The sequence below is a fragment of the Condylura cristata genome, unplaced genomic scaffold (assembly GCF_000260355.1).
Source record: "Condylura cristata isolate star-nosed mole 26May11 unplaced genomic scaffold, ConCri1.0 scaffold00021, whole genome shotgun sequence".
Lineage (NCBI taxonomy): Eukaryota > Metazoa > Chordata > Mammalia > Eulipotyphla > Talpidae > Condylura > Condylura cristata.
In genome coordinates, this window is record NW_004567122.1 from 9,832,461 (window position 1) to 9,841,337 (window position 8,877).

Below are 8,877 nucleotides of genomic sequence, written 5' to 3' on the forward strand. Positions count from 1 at the left end.
TCTCAGTTACATTATCTCTATATTAGATGATTTAGTGGTGGTTACACTTGTTTTTCACTACACAAGCACTGTGCCTTAGTTTTCTCTTACAGGAAGGGGTAGTAAGGTGTAATTTACTAACAGACAGCAAAATGATTATTTGGGGAGCAAGGTGTGTATACATACTTGGCGTTAGAGAAAAGTAACACATCATTGAACAAGAAGAGGTGCCACCTATGCTTCCTCTTGCCACTTTGGACTTCCACAGGGCTCCGGAATAGCAGGGTATGCCTGGAATGCCCACGTGTCCTTGTTGTCCTGGGTGTGCAACAGCACATGAGGGAGTTTTCTGCCAGACACATACAGGCACCTTGTCACTGATGACATACACAATAATTTGATGTTCCTTTTTATTAACACAAAGAATTAGTCTGACTCCCCAAACAAGACTCCATGGCTAACTCACAATATGAGTTATGGAGCTAGTGAGAGAAATGGGTCATTAAGGAGCTGAGATGGAGACGAGATCAGAGTGGAGAGTATGACAAAAGACTTAAAAGCGAAACAATGGGACAATATATGTTCCTTTATGTAGGTTATAGAAAAATGGAGATTTATGAGGAAGTCATTACAATTTGGTAATAAATTAAAAATTTGGCTAACTGAGGATGCTAGAAAATATACCCAATCATATCTATTCAATAAATCGATATTCAAATTTGAGAGAAGAATGATCAGATCAGCAGTGAATGCTAAATATATCCAAAACTTTCTAACCACAGAAAGGGCTTAGCTATGATTGTTGGGTTATGAGCAAGGCCTCACCAGACTCTGGCATAACGAGGTCATAGAAACTAAATGGAAGAGAACATGAAATTTCTTGCAGGAAAAAGATATGTTCATAGATCTAAAGAAAGTTCCCTCTCATGGCATCAGGGACTGTCACTCCGGACAGCACAAATTTTGCTGTCTTCTGTTTGTGAAGGAAATGGAGAAGAGTATCAGGGACACGGTCCCCAACATGCCAGCTGTTAGTGGGCCTGAAGGTAACTGCAGCAGAGCTGCCACCTGCCGCTAGGCGAGAGCTGGGGAGCAGCTGCAGTGAGGACAGGAGGACAAAGACCAGCCACAGGCTGAGTAGCCGGATAAAAATGTACATTTGTGAAGACATGGCTATATGGGTTCAAATATTCACCCAAATTCAGTTCATTATGGAGTCTGGAAAGGGGAGCCCAATCTTATCAGTAATCTTATTTGGTAAAAGAAATCTCAAGGCCTTCAATGAATACTAAATGTACTAAAGTTCTATCTAAACGCAGGATGCACTTAACTATCACTCAGGTGAGTTGTGAAGAGGTCTCAAAGGACTCACCTATCTGAAGAGGTAAAACAACTAAATGGAACAGAACATCATCTGTCTTTTACTAAGTGGCAGATACTTTCATCGTTCCACAGAAAGGTCCCTTTCACGGGACCAGGAGTTATCTCCCCTGAGAATACAAATCCTGTTGTCTTCTATTCAGAAGTTCTGAGTCTAATGAACAATGTCTTATATGAAACTAGAGCAGAAGGTAACAATCAGTGAAGCGATTTAAGAGGAAACACATCAGAACCCTTTCTGTGACTGCCAGATGCAGTTCTGATGCTCAAAAGCAGCATATTAAGATTCTACCTTGAGTGCCGATGCCTCGAGTGACCCCCTAAGAAGCTGAAGCACTTTTGGATGGACCTGAACATTCTTTGAGCTTCGATTCTTGCCAATGGACTTTGTCTACAGCACTAGGACAGCACTGTAAATGAGTCCTTGAGCCTAAGGATTCTGTAGTAGTCAAGGTGCTTTGGTTCACAACACAACTGCCAACTGACACAGTGCCATACATGATGCCTGGTAGCATCTTTCGAATTTTTAAAAATCATCTGCATGAGATAACTGTAGATTCTCAGCAGCCGGAAGAAATGAGAGAGGCTGTAGGCTTTTATTTAGTCTCCCTCAATGGTAATACCCTTCCAAGCTTCGGTGCAACATCATCACTGACAAGCACTGAGCATAAGCACTGACAAGACCAGAATCACTTATCACCACAGGTATTGTCACATCACTCTGTACAAGCACATACAACTGTTACCCACCTCCACCAACTCTTGACTCCTGGCAGCTACAAATCTGCCAACCATTTCCACAACTGTGCCGTTCCAGAATGTTACAGACATGAGCTCATACCATATGTAACCTTTCTGATTAATAAATATGGCACATTTTCCTAGATAATTTTCACATCAAAAATTTTTTTAGGGAAAAAAGTAGGTCATGAAAAACACTTTCAAATTAAAATAAATGTATTTTATCTTAATTAATTTTATTTATTTTATTGTAATTTCTCCTATTTTAAATAGAATATAAAATTTACCTAACTTTTTGACACAAATATCAAAGATATGTCAAGGTGAGCTGTTCACGAGCTACAACGGGAGCTGTTCTGTGGCCAGCAAGGCTGAGAGGCAGCAAGTGTCATGCTTTCTCATTTGTCAGCATTCCAAAGAATTAAGTAAATGAAACCGTTACTGTTCTCATTAGAGAGCATTTAACTTCCATTTTTAGACAACTGAGTAAATAGGACTTTTATGTTTGAGTCGATTCTGTTTCCTCTTAAAGTGGAGGTTAAGAAAGGGAAGAGAGAAAGGGCTAAAGGGGCAAAGCTGTTTGTGAAGCCCTGTCATGTGTGAGAGAAAGTGATGCTTGTGCTTCTTCCCATGTGTAGGCCACGTATGTTAAAAACAGCAGCCACCAGTGTTTGCTAATATAATATCCTTTACCCTTACTTGTTTATGTGACAGGGAAGTCGTTGAAAAGACAGTATGAGACACAGAGCCATGAAGTCATGAATCTAAAATGTATGGCTCGAGTTGGCATCATGCTAGAATTATACTCACATGAAAATAGTGAAAGTCAACATTGTGTGGTAGCACCACACATCTATGCATTCTGAGCAAAGTGACCTGAAGAAACCAGTTTTCTCTGTACAGTTTGCGCACTTGCTTGTACACCTGCCTCAGGCTGGTCCTGAGAGGGTGTGTGACCCCGAGTCAGTCACAGCCCCCTCTCGGGCAGCCCTAGCGAAGGGCCCGCACAGCTGTGTCCACACTCGTGGACGGTGAGTCTTGCACCTTCTCCTTAGCCCGCATCTGGCTGACACTTCTCTCCATGTAGGACATGAACATCTGCTGGGACCAGGCACGTTCCTGTCACCACACGCTGGCCTCTAAGCCCAGAGGATTCTGCCTCTTTAACCCTCCTGGAGCAGGATTAGTGGACTTCCACATTTGGTTTGTCTTTAATCTTAGGCTCCCAGCCAGAATTTTGTCCCTTCCCTAAGTAAGCAAATTCCATACATACAGCAGGATCTGACACCCACCCCAAATCAGACTTTAGACAAGCATGGATGGTGAAGGTCTGAAATTAGGATCCAGTACACTTAATTAGAAAACAATACCCACCAAAAGCAAAGTAAACAAGTGGGATAACTTGAAATTGAAAAATTTTATACACTGAAGGAAAAATATAAGTAGGTTAAAAAGGCACTCTAGTGAATTGAGAATTCATTCATACATCACACAACTAACAAGAAGCTAATATCCAAAATATAAGCCTGCCCAACATGGAAAAATGTCCAGCACAACATTTAATGTGGGAAATTCAGATCAAAGTCATAATGAGATGCCAGCTCACACCTGTGAGAATGGTCTCAGGACAGTGGGAATCTGCCACTGATAGATAAGCCAATCTTCCAATAAGGAGCAATGGAAATGGCCTCCCTTGGCTTGAGCTCTGTTGTGTGATGGGCTGTCTAAGCCTCTCCCAGAGCATGGGGCCTTGCTCTCTGCTGCTCCCTCATTGCTGTCCTTCCCATGGGGCTCCTCCCAACAGTCCCTGAAGGGAAGGTTGCATGGTTCCAATCCCAGAAGCAAGCACAAATACTGTTTCCAGAGCCGACCACCACACCTGATGTCAGTGGGAGCTTCCTGCCAAGTGATTGGTTTGGCTCTTTTGGGATTTACATTGCGGCACTTTTTGCATTTCTCATAGACATGAGATATAGCCTGGATTTAATTTTTTTAAGAACAGAATGAAAGTTCCCTATGTCAGATTCTGATTTATTGCTGGGTGAGTTTGGAAGCTTGTCAGATGTTCTATTCAGAAGGAGAATAATTCTAGCAACGGCATGTTTTAAGGCAAAGATGTGTTTCTACCAGTCATAGATACACACAAATCACCGCGATAACCAAGAGAGGCAGCATGAGTGGGTTCGAGAGTGTGTTATAATTGCATTCAGCATGGCCAAAAGGGATGATCAAGGATGACAGGCTCCTAGGTAATTCCTAGGATTTCTCAGGGTAATACCGCTGCATGTGTTGTTCTCATCGGACATGGTATTATTTGTGCTGTTTTATCTCAATTAATCCATTGATGAAAAGATAGTGAAGCATTTCTTTGATAATTTTCACTGCATTGCTGACAGACTTTTACACAGACAGTAATAGTAATAAAACACCACTGAAACTGATAAGGAGTGTTGGCTACGTCCTTAAGGATTCTGTGTATTCCAAGACAGAAGATACATTTCATTGGAAAAAAAAAAAAAAAGGTTATTTAGATTTTCTAGGTCCCAGCTAAACACTCCTCAAAAAGAATAATAAATTTGCAAGAATTTGTTGCAAGAATTAAAAAAAATCATGGAGTATATGAAGGCACATCTGAGATTGCCAACAGATTTCATGGTCTTCATGGTTGTACAGCATGCCTGCTAATACCTGGCCTTTCTTTTATCTCCTCTCAGTTGACTACGTACATAACATGCTGGTCCAAGGATTACTACTGTTAGTCACTTTTAAATAATTATTGTAAAAGGCATGTAGGAGAAGTATAAACTGTTTATCAAGAACAGCGCTGAGAAACTAAATCTGAGAAACAGGCCATTCACTCGCTGAAAGACTTCAGGAGTTTGTCTATATGTGATAATCTCATTTTCTCACATTTTCTCTACAATGCTGAGAAAAGTTGTAGCCAAGAAGGAGGTGTTAACATAAATATTTTTACTTGGATTCACATTTATGAATACACACATATATGTTAACTAATGGTTTTTAAGAGCTTTTTTATTACGAAAAAATGGAAAGAAAAATGCACATTTTAAAATGTATGGATGACACAGCATGAGATGGCCACTCTTACTGTACTTCAGCTGAAATTAAACAACTACCCCCGTGAGCCTTTGGAATAACACCTTTGACCCCAACCCATCCCATCCTGGATGCCCAACAGTCAGTGGGCACTCACCAGACAGTGGAGAGGGGGCCGCCTCCTTGCCAAAATGCACCCACAGCAGAGAGTCCTCAGAGTCCCTGGAGACAAGAGAAAACTCAGGGTCACCAAGTCATTCATAGGAGGAGCCTGGAAAACACTTCCCAGGTATCTTATGTCTCCAAAAGAGAAAGAATTATGCCAGTATAAATGCTGTTTGGCCATAAGGTGGTTATGGTTCTTGAGGTCCCGGTGCAGTTTACCACACAGTCTCTAGATGAGCCCTTATTTTCACCTTGTCCCTTGATAGACAAGGGATGCACAGCACCGCAATGGAAAGAGCCCTTACTTTGTGGGTGACCCAGTTCTGCACCTTCAGAGGAGAAGTGTAATCTCAAGATTTTGAATTCTGCTGTCTCTAGACTATGTGTTCTCCATAGGCTATTGCTCTCAGGTGTCCCTGCCCAGACTGGCATGCGGTGGGTATACACGGTATACACATGCCGCACACCATGCCATGACTACTCTTGAGCCACAGGAAACACTAACGACACCATAAACTCAGCAACCCTAGATAAAAGGAGACAACTGCACAAGAGGCCTTGAGCAACAGGCACCCCTCCCCTAGAGTTTTTGATTCATTAGGCTCAGAAAACCTGCATTTAAAAAAAGCCTTTTGAGTGATTCCTATATCTAATAAGGATATGAGTGATTGTTTTTTAGATAGCTAGTGAGAACAAAATAGTGAAACAAAGGAGAAAAAAATTTGTTTTAGAAAGCTCCAAGGAAGCTTTTCTTATTTCCATACCTCCTTCTCTCCTGTTCACAATGGTTACCCTTACATGAAGTGGTTAAAACTTAATTTCTTCCCAAATGTCACTGTTATTTCTTTTAATTTCATGAGAGGACTCTAAATAGGATAATGACAGGGACTATTTTCATTTGTTTCGATGCACAGTGAACTTTTCAACCTAAATAGAAAATATAAACAACAACATATATCTATGCCATTTAAGGACATTTAAACAAATCACAAACAGAAGACTATCTTAATAATATTTTGCGCTTAAATTTTAAAATCATGGATTATATGCTTATATAGGAAAACAGACTGTGTAATGTCAAGAGAATGAGTGCTGGAATCTAGTTACCTATTTTTACTAATATAATTTTTATTGCTGTTACACTGCATTGTAACATTTTGTTTCAGATGTGCATTATTACAAATTAGCATTGTATACATACTATATTCAGTTCAACTCTAAAAGTCAAATCCTATTCTTTACCATATAACTGGCCCCTTTTATTGAATCCTTTCCATTATCTACTACCTATGTGATACTGGGAAGTTAATTGCATATTTAAAGTTCTTCAGGGTCCTCTTCAATAAAACAGAGATAATAAAAATAGCTGCTCACGGGTTTACGAGTATAAAAGAAGATGATACCACAAACTCAGTATGTTACCTCGCATAGTAATCACTAAAGTAATGCCAATTATATTTAGGAGTCAGGGAAACTATGTATTTAAAAACATCAATTAGTATCATGTATATTTTTCCATGACCAAAGGGTAGGGAGTGAGAACAGGTAGTAATACGAATTACAAGTTCTATGGCAGGCAGCTTCCACATATTACTTCACTTCCTCTCAGCAACATTGTTAGCTACAAATCTTTTCATTGTGCCTTGAAGGTGTAGGAGACTCCCGACAGTTTTGATAGATGGTGAAACTCTGTCTCAGTAAAATAACTGATAGTCACCTATCTAACAATTCAAAGTCACACTGGTCTAACTTCAGTGTCACACAGTGTTTCCCATACCACATGTAGGTTGGTTCCCAAAGCATTGACCTGATGTGTTCTCTCAAGTGTTTGCTTCAATGTCAGTGTTTGTACTGTATTTGATGCTCATATCACTAAATCTCTCCTGCCCCTGCAGGCAGCATGTTACCCATCCTGAGACAGGAAGTTTGTATCAGCCCCAATGGTGGAACACAGGAACCAGACAGTAGGCTATAGATTTTCTGGGAGGTGGGGTCTAGACAGGCTGTGAGCAGCAGAAAGGAGTGAAAATGCTCTGACCACCTGCCTGCTGATGTCCAGTTCATAGCGCTCTGACAGATACTGAGCTGGGAATCATGGCCAAACCTTTCCATACTCCTTCAGTCTGATCTCCATCTTAGGCTACTGCAACGAAGAGTAATTTCTCTCATGAAGAGAATTCTGGTAATCTGGACCTTGGACTACTCACTAGATTTTTAATTCCACAAAGAAGGAAGCCAAGACCTTTGGTTCCAAATCCCTCTGCTGTTCTCTACCTGCCACCACTAAAACTAATCTTTCAGGGACTGGGTCCCAAGGTAGGTACTGGATAGTGAGTGACATCTGAACCACTAAATTTGCTCGTGTAACAAAAACAAAGTAAATAAATAATATTTTAATACAATATTTTAAAATTTACTTAAGATAAATTTAAAAATGCATAAAAATACATGGGGAAGGTCTAATATCACCATAGAAAATCATGCTATCAATATTGATCATATTCATCATTCTTTTATTTAAAAGAAAAAAAAACCATAGAAAATTTAGTGAAACCAGCATCAAAAATAAGGTTCATTAAAGCTTTAGTATAAACAGCCAACTCTCAAAGTAAACAATAACAAGAACAGAAGAAAATCTGGGAAAAACAAAACCCCTAACATCATCAGTTAATAAGCCAAAGACTAGGTTATGAAACAATAGTAATCAAAACAGGAGAAATATTTTTTGGAAATTAAAAGATATCATAGACCAAATAAATAAATAAATAAATAAATAAACTCATTAGACCTTGATGTTCAGAACATTCTTGAGTATTGATGACATGAGATGACTATTCTTTTTCCTCAAAATGTAAAGTCGTAGATCCAGAGGAAATGTGTGTAGAAAGAAACAAACTTTAGTTCTTCAGTGAAAGGAAGTTTAAAAATTGGAATAATGTTAATATTATTTCAATTTGTAGAATCACTATATAAAACTAAGTTGGAAGACAATAGTAACTATTAGAGAGAATCTGACTAATATTAACATTGACAAAAAAGTAGAAGTCTGAACGTTAAGACAGATGTGCAATTAATGTCAGACACAGGTTTTTTCACCTTATATTTTATAGCAAGGAATCAAGATAAGCTGTCTAAAGTTGAGGTACCAAAATATATGCATATTCTTTAAAAGTTATGTCTAACCACCAGAAGAACCAAACAATTGAATCAGCAGTGGGCAGAGAGATACACAAATATCAACTAAGTTGCTCCTCTTTTGATAGATATAAAGCTGACAAACAAGAAATGGACATGTTCACATGGTTGAGTGATAAGGCAATAACTACTTGCAGAACATTTTAAAAAATAGATTAGGGCCCTCCCGGGTGGCGCAGCTGAGTAAAGCACAGCACTGGGAAGCTAAAGCCACTTCAGCATGAATTCGAACCCCGCCCTCCCCGGACATGACCACATGGGGCGGCAGACCTCTCCTGACCTCCCCCCAACCCGCCCCACCCCCTCCCGCTGCTCCCCTCAGCAGTGTACTTTGTCAACCAACCTGTTCTGCTTCCCACT